This window comes from Notamacropus eugenii, chromosome 4 (genome assembly GCF_028372415.1).
Source record: "Notamacropus eugenii isolate mMacEug1 chromosome 4, mMacEug1.pri_v2, whole genome shotgun sequence".
Lineage (NCBI taxonomy): Eukaryota > Metazoa > Chordata > Mammalia > Diprotodontia > Macropodidae > Notamacropus > Notamacropus eugenii.
The window spans coordinates 54,100,993-54,115,062 of record NC_092875.1 but is presented as its reverse complement, the minus strand read 5'-3'; the positions used below and the strand labels follow the sequence as shown (position 1 = coordinate 54,115,062).

General features: G+C 41.0%; 1 non-coding gene across 1 annotated transcript; it reads left to right on the top strand.

The window, feature by feature from the left end:
• The first annotated feature begins 3,529 nt into the window (after nucleotides 1-3,529).
• TRNAN-GUU (transfer RNA asparagine (anticodon GUU)) lies at nucleotides 3,530-3,603 on the top strand. Its single transcript has one exon. It is a non-coding gene; the product is annotated as a tRNA-Asn (tRNA).
• Nucleotides 3,604-14,070: the final 10,467 nt, after the last annotated feature.

The following is a 14,070-nucleotide window of genomic DNA, read 5'->3' as shown; positions in this document are numbered from 1 at the left end:
AAACCAATATTTTTACCTTTATATTTTTCTATTGGAAAATCAGTCCATCAGTCAATCAAAAAACATGGATTAAGCATCTGCTATATGCAAGTCATTGTGTTCAGCACTTGAAAGCAAGCAAATATCTGCTTCAAAATGTCTTTTCAATTTGACCTTTTATCAGGATTTTTTTTTTTTTGGAAACCCTCTACTCCATTAAAGATCTTTTTTCCCCTAGGATTATACTTGGTTATGCCTGATGGGTTGTCCTTGGATATAAACCGTTTTTCTTTCCCTTTTTTGGATAGCATATTACGAGCTCTCCTCTTCTTTATGAGTTCTTTGTAGCAGTAGCTGCTAAATCTTGTGTAATCTTTGTTAGAGTTTTTGGTATTTGAACTCATTTTTGCTGTTTATGGTGTTTTTTCCTTGATCCACAAACTCTGAGTTTTGATGTTCTTGGGAATTTTTATTTTGTTTTCTTTAAGGAAGTAACCAAAGGATTCTTTCTTTTTTTTTTTTTTTCACTTTGTCTACTGGGTCTAAGAAAGTTGGTCAGTTTTTATTTATAATCTCTCGAACTTTGGTATCCAGACTTTTTTCTGGTCATAGTTTTTAGATAGTCCAATAACTCTTAAATAATCTCTTTTCAAATTATTTTTCTAGGTCAATAGTTTTTGATAATAGATTTCTTAGATTTTATTCCATTTTTTCTTTCAGTCTTTTGGTTTTTGTTTTCATGTTGCCTATTGTCTCATCAACTTGTTTTCTTCCTGGTCCATATCATTTTCAATTATTGATTGAATCACTCTCTGTCCCAAAGTGTCCATTTTCCACTTTTTCCTCCCTAACCTTTCCATTGTGTATCTTTGTTTTTGAGGTATTCTTTTGGTGCCTGTGGGCAATACAGTTTTTTCTCTGAGACCTTATCTGAACTTATTATGTGGTCAATATTCTCTTCAGGGTATACCTTTGTGCATCTCTCAAACCAAGGTATTTCTCATGGTGTTCAGTTTTCCTTGGTCTACTCCTGCTGGAGTTTGCTTGGATCAAGATCTGCAGCTGATTGTTATGGGCAGGTCCTGTTTGGTCTTGAAAATAGTAAGCCAGACTAGGCCTTTCCTTTTTATACTCTAGGAATGCTCTGGCCCTAGGCTCCACCTTGGACTTTCATGCTATTTTGCTGAGTGCCCACAAGTTCCAAAACCACTCTCCTGCAGCGAAAGACCTTAGAGAAGAGACTACTAACCTGAGTTTAGAGGCTTCTGAACTCAGGTAGGGAGTGCTTGATCTATCCTAAGGCTCTCAGTGCCCCCTGACCTCTCCTCTTTATACTTCTCCTTCCAGCTCCCCCAGTGTTTCTATTCCAGAACTTCTGCAGGATTCTAGGCATCCCTCTGTGAATTTCTGGACTGGGCAGGGGAGTCCAGAGGCAGTTCTTTTAATCTCTTAATAGGGAAGTGCATATCTTTGCCCTGATGGAAGGTATGTGGGGCATCTAGGATCCTAGTTCTAGTACACTCTCATCTTCCCACAATTCATAATTTTATTCTTAACACCTATCCATCTCTCATGATACAACCTCCCGTATGGGATTATATGGAACTTTCCCATCCTTTCTCTGAACTCTTTAAACTCTGCTCTCTCTACATTTGGCTTGTATATAAGACTGGGTTTTGGTTTTTCTTGGTTATTTGTGCCAGGGACAGGAGTTCCTGAAATCAAATACCTGGGACTCATCAGATTATGAGAAACCTGAGACTGGGGAAAGATTCCTGAGACAAGCATTGCTGCTAGGATTCTTCTCTCTAAAGGTTTGTATGACTTTCCATGTTTTACTGATCCCACGAATAGTTCTCTTGTTTTACAGTTATCAAATAAAAGATGGGATATGGCTCATCAGTAGGGGCTAGTGAGCTAAGCATTGAGCAGACGCCGACTCACAGAGCTTTTGGAATCTTCAGAACTGTTTCTGGAGGCCTTACTGTAAGAGAGAGGTGCCCCAGTACTTATATGTTTAAATGGGATTTTTTTCTTAAGGTACTATAATTAAAGAACAAACAAACAAACAAACAACTTATCAGTATTCAGAGAAGAAGTTAGTGCCAAGTAGGAGGAAATTTCACCCACAGGAGAGAAGTAATTTGGGAATAAAAATGTTCTTGAAGATCTACTAGCATTTTTTTTTCCTGGAGGTAAATGGGGTTAAGTGACTTGCCCAGGGTCACACAGTTAGTAAATATCTAGCTCTAGGGCCATTGCTCTATCCACTGTGCCACCTAACTGACCCAGAAAGCTGGTATTAATACCTGATGTCAGTTTAATTAAGTTGACTTCATTGATTCAAAGCTGAAAGTCGTCTTAAGGATCATATAGTCCATTTCCTATTTAAATTAAGACACTGAGTCACAGAAAGGTTACCTGACTTTCCTAAGATAACTAAGGTTGTAAAGAAGCAAAGGCAGGATTCTAACTTTTGATTCTTTTACTCTAATGCAACAAATTCAGCCCAACACTTTCCATACTGTGCATTGCTTCCCTGGAGAAGGAAGTGGTACCCTCAACATATTTCCACTCCTGGGGAAAGCTCTGCTTGCCCAGACCTAATTTTGATTCTATTAACTCCCTCTCTGATTCCCCATAGCCACTGTTCCAAACCTTTTACTTTTTCCTATTGCCCTGTCAACTGTACTCTTGTTCCCCACACTTTTGAGCAGGTGACTCAGTTTCCTTTCCTCTAGCTCCCCCCACCCCCTTCATCCAATGCTCAAAACTTTTTAGCAGCACCATCATCCATAGTTCTGCTTTTTGGTGATGATAGAAGAATAGATATTCCTCTTTTGCACTAAGGCTAATGTGCAGACCCCTAGTCTTTAATCTGACTCACAGAACTGGGGTGTGGGGGTGGGGATGGGGGAAGAGACCTTAGGGGGCACTCTGTCCCTTCTCCTCAGAGGTGGCTTTGGAATGGGGTCAGTTCAGCACCTGTAAATCCAGCTGGGCATTGGGTACAAGATTTCAGCAGATCCAAGAAACTAGTAGAGAGTGAAGTATGGGAGAGACAAAAGGAGAGGGTACCCTACAAGCTAACATGTAATGAAGGGTTTTTAAATACGAATTCCTTTAGGATGACTTTTTTAAAAAGCCACAGATATTTGTTTAAAAGGCAGAAAATTCGGTTTCCCAAATCTAATTTGGTTGATGAGTTCAATGCCATATATGTTAGTCGAAGTCCAAAGGTTCCATGTGACCTTGGGAGTTCTACTAATTTGAAGAAAAGAGAAACTGGGCTTCAGCTCCTGGTCGTGTGGGCACAATGGTTCCTGGTTCATTATTATTCCACCCCGCACTCCCCCCTCCCCCCCCCCCCCCCCGCTTCCCACTCCCCCTTCTCCTCTTCCTCCTCTTTCCTTGATTGATTTCGTGTTAAAACTTTAAATTTAAATATACCCAGAATCACCTGTTATATAGTAAACTCACATGGGACCAAACGTGATATTCCCTTTTTATACTTCAAATAGACAATCCTTAAGTACACAAAACAAGAGGAGTCTCTGTGGCGCAATCGGTTAGCGCGTTCGGCTGTTAACCGAAAGGTTGGTGGTTCAAGCCCACCCAGGGACGTTTTACTACGAGGCAGAAAATAAAAAGCGTCATTCCATTTGTTCAAACGATAGGCAAAACCTTCCACTCAAAGTATGCTAGTTCATTCTAGGAAAAGTAATTAATATTCTATCAGAAAAATGGTACTGAACTTCGTCTAGGTTATAATAGAGGTCTTTGGGGTCAGTTTTGTACTTTCTCCTCTGAAAATCCACCAGGTTTCTTTCCGTATCCCATGGATACGTGGCAAACGACGTATGGACAGGTGACCATAGTAGTGAGCGCCACTCTCCTACATTCTACCTGTAGAGAAAAGGCAAGTGTGTGCTGGCGTCAGTAGGACCCTGCAGATTCTCCCAGTAGGATGCTTAAGACCTTTCCTCAAGGACTGGTTCCACGATAACCATCTCGGATTACCATCTCTGGAACAAGGTCAAGAACGTTCTCCTGCTTAGGGCTCAGGGGCTTTCCGGAAACCCCCCCAAATCAAGAAACGTCAGTGGTTCGACCAAGACCTGATGGGACGCTGGAACCCAACATTCCAGTCACCTTAAGTGATTCTTCCTCCACCCACCCACTCACCCCTGGCCCCCAACCCTCTTACTCTCCATCTCCATCGAAGCCAGGTCGGCTTGGTTTTCTCTTTGTTTTGCCGAGTGCATTTATTGACATGAGGCTGCGAAGTGAAGTGGATAGAGACCTCTTTCTGCCTCTGATACCTAATATCCAGTCTTGTAGACAACTCTCTGAGGCAGAGATTCTAAATCTTTTAAGGCGGTGTCTTGGTAGCAGCTTTATTGACCCACTTCTCAGAATGTTTCTGATCTGGACCCTGTTCATTTACTGATGGTTTCTCTCCCTTTAAAGAAGTTGTTTAAAGGGCGAATTGCCCTGTGTGACAATGTCCCTCCACCTGCCACTTTTTCTTCTAATATCCAACAATGTATCTGCAAATTGGGTGGGGTGGGGTGAGGCGTGAGGGGGAACAGAGAATGAATAGATACTTCTATAGTGCCAGTCATTTTACTAGGTGCTTTTTTAACAAAACAACCCTGGGAGGAAGGTACTATTAAATCATACTCATTTCACAACTTGAAGAAACTGAGGTAAATAGAAGTTAAGTGACTTGCCCACGGTCGCAAACCTAATGAGTGTCTGGGACCAGATTTGAGCTCAGTTATTCCTGAGTCGCCAATGGGACATGGTCACAATCTGATGAGGAGAAGTGCAATCTCCCAGCGTCCTCGCTGTAATCATCAAGTTCTAGGGTCGCCTTTTCCATTAGAACCCTGGGTAGGATCCATACAAATAAATATAGCCAGCATAAAGGGAAATTTCTTGGAGACAGGGCACACCTACCTACCCGTATTTGACAGTCACTACAGAAAGAAAAGACATTTATTTCCCTGACACATCTTTGGTAGTAGGAAACTACAACATGAGCTTCAGACCCCCAGAAACACTGCACCGACAGGACCTAGATGGGTTTTGTCCATCTCTATTCCCTCGTGAGACCAATTTTTAATTTCTTATCTGCAGCCCAGATTCCATTCAGACCACTAGCACAGAAGGAAGTTTGGAGAGAATTCTTCTGCTCCTCTAATGCTGAAAGCTTATAGCAGCACTTTAGACCATGCTACAAGAGTAATATCCCTTAGACTGCAACTTCATTCTCCATTCCACCCTAGTTTTAATTCAGTCTGAATCATATTTCTCTCCCCATCAACGCTCAACCTCCCTTACCCTGGATACTGCCTAGGTCTTTTCTACATATATGTGTTTAGAGGTAGGTGAGGGACAATGATTCTCCTGAGCAAAACCTGCCATTTTATTTATATGCCTCCCAGTCCAAACTGGCTAGGAATACTCAAGAGCCTAGGAGTCCAGCTGATGTTGTCCAAAATTTCCTCAGTTCTATAAAATGTTCAAATCATCTCCCCAAGGAAAACTTCAGGTCAGTATGACCAGTGCCTTCCTGTCTCTCCTCGAATTCACCAATCTCTCTAGTGATTGTGTTAGGCTGAGTATAAGGAAAAGATGAACGGTTGAAGATAGGAGAAATGGACAGAGCCCAGTGAAATGCTTGTGTTGTGTTGTGCATAGAGATGTAGTTTCTCTATTAGTCTGTATTCAGTGCTTATGCATAGTCTCTATATCCTGTTGAAAAAAGGCATGTTCCTTCCCTAGTGATGGTCAGATTCTGTGGAACTGTGCTCTCCTTCTGTTCTATGTCATTTATCCAATCTGTATGTTTTTTTCCCTTCTCCTAATACCAGGAAGAGGCTATAATAGAAAGAAATAAATGGAAACAAGATCCAGAGAAACAGAGTGGAATCCCAACCTGTGTCATAATGTTGAACGGAGGAAGAACATGGTACTGAGTAGATAGAAAAGAAGACACATAAACACATACACAACACATAAAGTAAATAAAAGATATATAGCTTTTCCCAGAGTAGAGCACACTAGATTCACTAAGGAAGCAGCTTCTTGTCTTACAAGAGATGATCATGTGTTTTTGATGGAGCTAGTCTGTAAAAAATAGCCAACAGAAGTCAGAGGAAAGAGGTATATGTAGAGGTGGTTGTTTACTTTCTGATAAGAGATGCAGAATAAGATATTTCTCATTTAATAATGGTAGAGAAGCCAACTGTTGTCTCCAGACACATAGCCAAAAGATGATAAAGAACTTCCCAAGGCTTATCAAATTTGATTATTACTGTATTAGGGACTTCTGTTGGAGCACAAGTGGTCCTGCCAGTTGTAAAGAAACTTCTTTCAACTCCTCTGTCTTTATGAATGTCATAGTTAACAAATGGCATCTTTTAGCTGTTTAAATGCAAAGACAAGTCTCTTCCCTCATTTAGTTCCAGCTAGGTGGTCGCCATTAAGTTGCCAATTGAAAGGGCATTATTATAGATAGTTCATTTTCAGTCCAAAACTGTGATTCCCAGTGGTGGTCTAAATTGAAAAGGTAGCTTCCTGTTCCCTAATTTTGAATAAAACTCTCTCCTTCAAAAGTGGTACCTTTATTGTCACATCTCAGAATATTAGAGATAAAGTATCACTTCACCTTTAGATGAGGAACTTAGAAATAGCTTTAGGTCTTAGCAATCAATAAAGGACTTGACCAGCATTCCATCTGACTGGAAGCATTGGGCAAAGAGGCAAGCAGGCCCTCTAGGGTCTTAGACCTTGACCTTGTCCTCTCCCACTCTATTTCTCTTTGGCCACAAGGAAAAAGCTTCTTTCCTCTGTTCCTATCTCCTCCTTCCCCTGGGACTGAGCAGAGGAGTCTAGGCTTAACCTTACCTTTATTTTCACCCCTTTCCCTTCTTGTTTCCTTCCAGTTGAGCAGAGTCCAAGAAAGAGCAGTACATAGTTAACATTACAATCATCAATGTACTGAAAGATGATAAACTTGTAATTCTGGGTGACTTTAATGCCAGAGTAGGCACAGATTATCAGACATGGCAGGGAGTCCTTAGGAGAAAGAGAGTCAGAAACAGTAAGAGCAATAGTCACTTACTATTAAAGACTTGTGCACCTCATGACCTCATCACCAACACTGTCTTCTGTTTGCCTAAATGCAATAAAATTTTGTGGATGCACCCTCACAGCAAACATTGGCACTTAATAGACTATGTCATTGTAAGGAGAAGAGGCAGACAGGATGTGAGAGTGATGAAGTTAATATGTTGTGCAGATTGCTGGATCAATCACAGACATCCTCTCCAAGCTAAACATTCCCACTCAACCAAAGCTGCAACCCCAAGGCAAGATGACTATCAGAAGAGTCAAGAGATTACAGTATTTCTCCAATTATGGACATGTTGTTGTTGACTTGGAGGGAAAGCTGAGCCAATGGCAACAGTAGAGCAGAAAAGGAATGTGCAGCTTTCAGAGATCTGGTGCACATTAAGTACCATGTTTACTCATCTGAGCCAGAACTACAAACATCAGGATTGGTTTGATGAAAATGATGGGGAAATTCAGAAGCTACTAAGTAAAAAATGAGGATTCCACAGGGTTTATCAGCAGGATAGTTCATCTTTCTGTAAGGTAGTGTTTAACTGCATCAAAAGTAAAGTGCAAGTGAAGCTTAGAGAGATGCAAGATTCTTGGCTCAATAAGAAGACAGATGAAATTCAGTTTTACACTGATAGTAACAATCCAAAGCACTTCTACAATGCTGGAAGTGTACTATTTTCAGGCCAAAGACCTATGGTACATCTCAACTATTCAGTGCTGATGGAGCCATATTGATCAGTGATAAGGACATGATCTTGGAGAGATGGGTTGAACCAGGGGTGGGGAACCTGTGACCTCAAGACCTAGGTCCTCTAGAACCACTGGGTCCTCAAGTGAGGCTATTTGACTGAATCCAAACTTCACAGAATAAATCCCCTTAATAAAAGAATTTGTTCTATAAAGCTTGGACTCAGTCGAAAGGTTGCACCCAAGGACCTAGAGGGCAGCTGAACACTTCTACGGTGTTTTCAACAAACTGTCATCAACAATGCTGAAGTCACTGACCATATACCTCAGGTTAGAGTCAATTCCTCTCTAGCTTAACTTTCAACTGAAGAAGAGGTTTTGACTTCCTTAAGGTCCTATCATATGGCAATACACCTGATGCTGATCCCATTGTGGCAGAGATTTACAAGACAGAGGTCCACTGCTTATACAAAAGCTGACTGAAATCTTCCAGGTTATATAGCAAGAGGAGGTTGTCACTCTTCAGGAGATCAAGTATGCCTTCATTGTCCATCTCTATAAAGGTAAAGGGAATAGGTTGTCCAGTTATAATTGTGGGGGGAGGGGACAAGGGGATGGGGTGTCTCTCTCTCTCTCTCTCTTAGTCATTACCAGCAAGATTCTTGTCAGAATCTTTTTAATAAGGAAGGATTGCCTCTAGGGAGTCTTTAAGAATTTGTCCTTGGCTCTGTTCTGTTCAACATTTTTATCACTGATTCAGATAGAGGCACAGATGGGATACTTATATTTCCAGATAAGATGAATTTGACTCACAGTTTGGGACCACAATGAAATCTTGTTCACTAGGTGAATAAAATCACAAGTTAGATGGAAAAAAAATGGGTGAAATCAAGTAAGCTAAAATTCAATACACTTCTGTTAAAAAAAAAAATCAATGTTACAAGGACAGGAGAAGGCACAATAAATAACAGTTTGGGATGAAAAGAGACTGGGGTTTTAGTGGATTCTAAGCTTTTGGGAGTCACTGCAGTCCAAAAAATTAAAGTGACGAAGTGGTTTCCACAACAGGGGAAGTTATAGTCCTACTGTGCCTTGACCTGGTTCTATCACTTCTGGAGTATTGTCTTCATTCCTGAGCCCATCTTTTAGGAATGATGTTGACATGTTGGTAAGAGAAAGGTATCCAGGATGTGAGAGAGCTGGAATCCATATGGACTGGCTAAATAAAGTACATATGGAATTGGGGGTGGTGGGCAGGTAGGGAGCATGAGAGCTTCCTTCAAGTATTTAAAGGGTTATCCTTTAGAAGAGAAGATTGCTCTGCTTGATCCCAAGGGGGAAGACCTAGGAATAAACAGTAGAAATTTAAGGGAGACAAATTTAGGTCCAATGTCATAGAAAAAGTCCTAACCACTAAAACTGTCTGAAAGTAGAGAAGACTGCCTCCCAAGGTCAAGTGAATTCAGTTCTAATAGAGGACTAAGCAAAGGTTCTGAGATCACTTGCTAAGAATATTGCAAACTAGATTTCTGCTATAATATGGGCCTCATTAATGACCTTTGAGATCTATTCCAGCTGTGAGAGTCTGTGATTCCATAAATATGACCACTAATAAAAATATACTACTTTTCCATAATTGGAGAAAATCAATGAAGAGAAAGAAGGAGAGAGCAAAAGAGGAAAAAGAAAACAGAGGAATAGAAGTATAGCGAGTATCCAGGAATGAAGACACATGGAGTCAAAAGAAAAGGACACATTTTACCCTGGCAATGACCAAATTTAATGATGAAAAAGATACTCCATTCCCCTCTCCCATATGTGTTACCCAAAGTCACTCACTTTCAGAGCTAGAGGGCATCACAACCCTTGAGTAAGACAATAAAGCATGCTTCAGGAGATGCCAATGTATTTTTCTTAAGGCAAATCTCCCTTTGTGAATTGAGTATAGATTGTCTGACACCTAAAATTCATCTTTCTATAAATAAAGTACCAGCTGTGCTATGCTATACTTTTCTATCAGAGACAGAGCTGACCTTGATGATTTTATCCTATGTGTATCTTTAATAGAGCATCCAGATTATCGATATGAAGACTGAAAAATTCCTGAAATAAAAGACCTTTAAATGTCCAAGAAGTTGGATGCCTTTATACAGGAATATCTCCATTAAGCTTTTAAGGTCACTGAAAAATTATAGAGAAGTAGTTTAGAAATCCTGTTGGCAAACTCTAACAGCACTCTTTGGAAGGATGTCTGCATTTAACCCAGTCCTCCTACCAGGAGATCCTGACTGTGTCAGAGGACAACGCACCCACAAGTCACAGCTTGAATCCAAGGATGTGCCAGTTCACTTTACACCATTCACCCAGCACACATTGCCCTGGCACATAATGGAAATTCCATGAGGTGAAAGGGAAATTTGAGAAGGTCTGTCTCATTAGTGGAAAAATAAACATAAGGTATACTTGACTAACGGAGCAAAGGATTTAATAACAACATCTTCTCATAAGAAAGATGGCATATGGCTCCGTTCTTTGTCACTCTCATCTATTCAACAAGCATTTACGAAACATCACATAAGTGGCAGTGTGGTGTAAGGAGAGCCAGCCTTGAAGTCAGGAAGAACTGAATTCCTTTCCTGTCTCAGGCACATGTTAGCTGTATGACTACAGGCAAGGCACTTAACCTCCCAGTACCCTCACATTTTTGTGTTTGTGTGTGTGGCAATCAGGAGTTGAGTGACTTGCTTGGGTCACACAGCTAGTATGTCTGAGGCCAGATATGAACTGAGGTCCTCCTGACTCCATCTATCCACTGCACCACCTAACTGTGCCCCTAATGTGTTTTTTAAGACTCTAAGGTACACAAGTATATACATTTAATCTTCCTAATCACATGGTAAGCCTTTAATAAATGCCTTATTCATCCATTTTGAATTTATTTATTCATTCATTCAACCTATAATCGGTAAAGAAAGTTTCCACGCTGATGAAAAAAGCGCAGGTTGAAACCAAATAAACAAAACAAGCAAATAACAAACCCCCTTCATAGGTACAACATCTATAAGCCGTTAAGTAGCTCAGTTGTCAGAGTTCTGGACCAGGAGTCAGGAAATCATGAGTTCCAATCCAGACTCGGATATGTGATCTTACACAAGTCACTTCACTGCTGTTTGCCTGGGTTTCCTCAGCCTTAAAGTGGAAATAATATTAGTACTTATCTCCCAGGGTTGTTGTAAGGATCAAGTCAGATAATATTTGCAAAGTACTTAACACAGTCCCTGGCACAAAGTAGGTGCTATATAAATGCTAACTAATTGTAGTAGTAGTAGTAGTAGTAGTAGTAGTAGTAGTAGTAGTAGTAGCAGCAGCAGCAGCAGCAGCAGCAGCAGCAGCAGCAGCAGCAGCAGCAGTAGTAGCAGTAGTAGCAGTAGTAGTAGTAGTAGTAGTAGTAGTAGTAGTAGTAGTAGTAGCAGCAGCAGCAGCAGCAGCAGCAGCAGTAGTAGCAGTAGTAGTAGTAGTGGTAGTAGTAGCAGCAGCAGCAGCAGCAGCAGCAGCAGCAGCAGCAGCAGCAGCAGTAGTAGTAGTAGTGGTAGTAGTAGTAGTAGTAGTAGTAGTAGTAGCAGCAGCAGCAGCAGCAGCAGCAGCAGCAGCAGCAGCAGTAGTAGTAGTAGTAGTAGTAGTAGTAGTAGTAGTAGCAGCAGCAGCAGCAGCAGCAGCAGCAGCAGCAGCAGCAGCAGCAGCAGCAGTAGTAGCAGTAGTAGTAGTAGTGGTAGTAGTAGTACTGGTAGCATTAACTATCATCGTTAGACAATCAAAACTAACAAAGACACATAGTTTGTTTGATTCTGTTTCCATTGGGAGAGCACCACTGCATATTGCCCACTACTCTTAGCTATTCAGCTCGCAGATTTTTATATGGTTTTTACGTACATTTTACAGGGTTTTCTGCACTTATAATCCCCTCTCTTTGTTGGCTGCCACAATGGGCTGGTGTGTGGCACTCAGTCTTCTGTATCTTTCGTTGTTTTTGTGTGATATTGCTATGATGTTGCTTTACATTAGAAGTTCTAAGAATGAAAACAAAACAAAACACATCTCTCCCCTCCACCAATCCTAGCATTGTTTTCTGAAGCTTCTTAAGGCCTTACCTGCAGCTTAGTTTTTAATTGTTGTTGCCCAATGGAACATTTGCTGTTTCTATTTTTTTTTAAGTTTCACAGTTTTGCTTCACAGTGCTGGTCTTGAACCTGAGGTTACAAGGGCTAAAGATCTTCATTTACCTTTTTGAAACTGAATAGGGTTAAAGGTAGTAGGAGCATGACAGTGATTCCTAATCTCCCTCTGGAACATAGTAGATCAATAGTAAACAAGCATTGTAAAGCACCTAATGTGTACTAGGTATTGTTCTAAAGCTCTAGGGAGACCAAAAAATGTGTGTGTGTGGAGGAGCCTTTAAACACTTGTTGACTGACTCAACCCTGAGTTGCTCTAGGGGATAAATAGCCAGGGAGATAATGGAGCATTTCCACCTACCTCTCATCCCTAATAGGAGAGAAGGGATAGTGTTCAGTCTCTTTTTGTCTTTAAGAGCAAACAGAAACAGGCAGGTCAAAAGATGGAAAGTCAAAGACCATCAGGTATAACCAGTCCATGGTCACTCAAAATGTGTTGTTATAACTGTTTTATCAGCACCTTTCCTAATCATAAGTGGGAATAAGCCTTTCAAAGGCAAAAACACAGACATGAACCTATTGGATGGTGTTTATAAGTCTTGTGGGGTTGCTCCATTCCTGTAAAACTGTTTACTTCCACTAAATACTGGGGAGAGGGGAACATCAATCACCAGGTCTCATCGCTGTTGACTCTAGGGCTGATTTTTTTAAAGAGGGGAGTAACTCTTTCCTGGAATCTGACGGAGAAATTGGAGGTAAATGTCTCAAGAAAAGCAGAGAGGGCATAAGGGATGTTTGCTGAGTAAATATCAAAGCCCTGTATCTATGGGGCAGTGAAATTCAGGTAGGCCCAGAGTAGTCACATATTCCTTAGTCATATCCAAAAGGGATGCAGCTCCTATCAATGAAATCTCCACCTTCAGAGATATCCAGGCTTTGCCAGCACCTGGCACCTAAGGAAACAATGAAATGTGAGTCAGGACCTCATCCTGGATGACAGCAAAGTTAGAGAAATCAATAGGACATTTATAAGATGCTTAGAGATTCCAATCAGTGCCTTTTCTGTTTGGAACGAGCACAGCCTGGTTTCACTCTCCATTTGTGTTCTGGGGAACATCCTTGTCAGGGAACATCGGCTTCTTTATGTCCGTGAGAAAAAAAGTGAAAAATATATTTGAGCATCTCCATCCCTCCCTTTCAATAACATTTGTGGTAAGTAATAGTCCTGGAACACCAGTGACAATTCTGACCCTAGGGTAAATTAAGGATGTCTTTAACAACAAGGTCCTCATAGTGTAGTGTCCCTAAGGTATCAAGAAGGATGCTGAGGGAGTGATTTCAGGTGTGTGTGTAGGGGGCGGAAATGTGTCACATCAGATGAAATAAAGTCATATCAGCTGAAGTGCCAGTTTCCTGGGAGACGTATGACTGCTTCCTCTCTGGTACTGACTACATGGTCTGGGTAGCACAGTTCTCCCACAGACAGATTCCAAAATATTCACTCAGGTTTTATTTTTGAATATGAAATTACACAAGCCCTCTTTCCCATCACACTCCCAGATGCACATGTTCAAATAGTCCTGGTTTTAAAAGGATCATCAGAAGTGTGACTGATCCTTGGCTAGCCATTGGCCAACTGCCTTCTAATTCTATTGGTTTTGATGAAGCATCTTCTTCGAACCTTGTAAAGGGCTAAACAATCCCTTGTTTAAAATTCATTTCAATTCTGAACACCTGTCTGTTACTTTTCCATTACTTCCCACAATTTTATCAATTTGGCAGATGAGAATCCAATTGATATGGGACAGTGGTGGGGAACCTGCAGCCTCAAGACCACATGTAGCCCTCTAGCTCCTCAGGAGTGACCCTTGACTGAGTCCAAGTTTGACAGAACAAATCCTTTTATTAAGGGGATTTGTTCTGTGAAGTTTGGATTCATTCACTTGAGGACCTAGAGAGTCACATGTGGCTTTGAGGCTGCAGGTTCCCCACTCCTGATCTAGGATATCTTGTGCAATTTCACTACCATCACCAGAGAAGAAATTTCATATAATTTCAGCATACATCAAAGAAACTTTGTTATGGAAGAGCCTTTAAA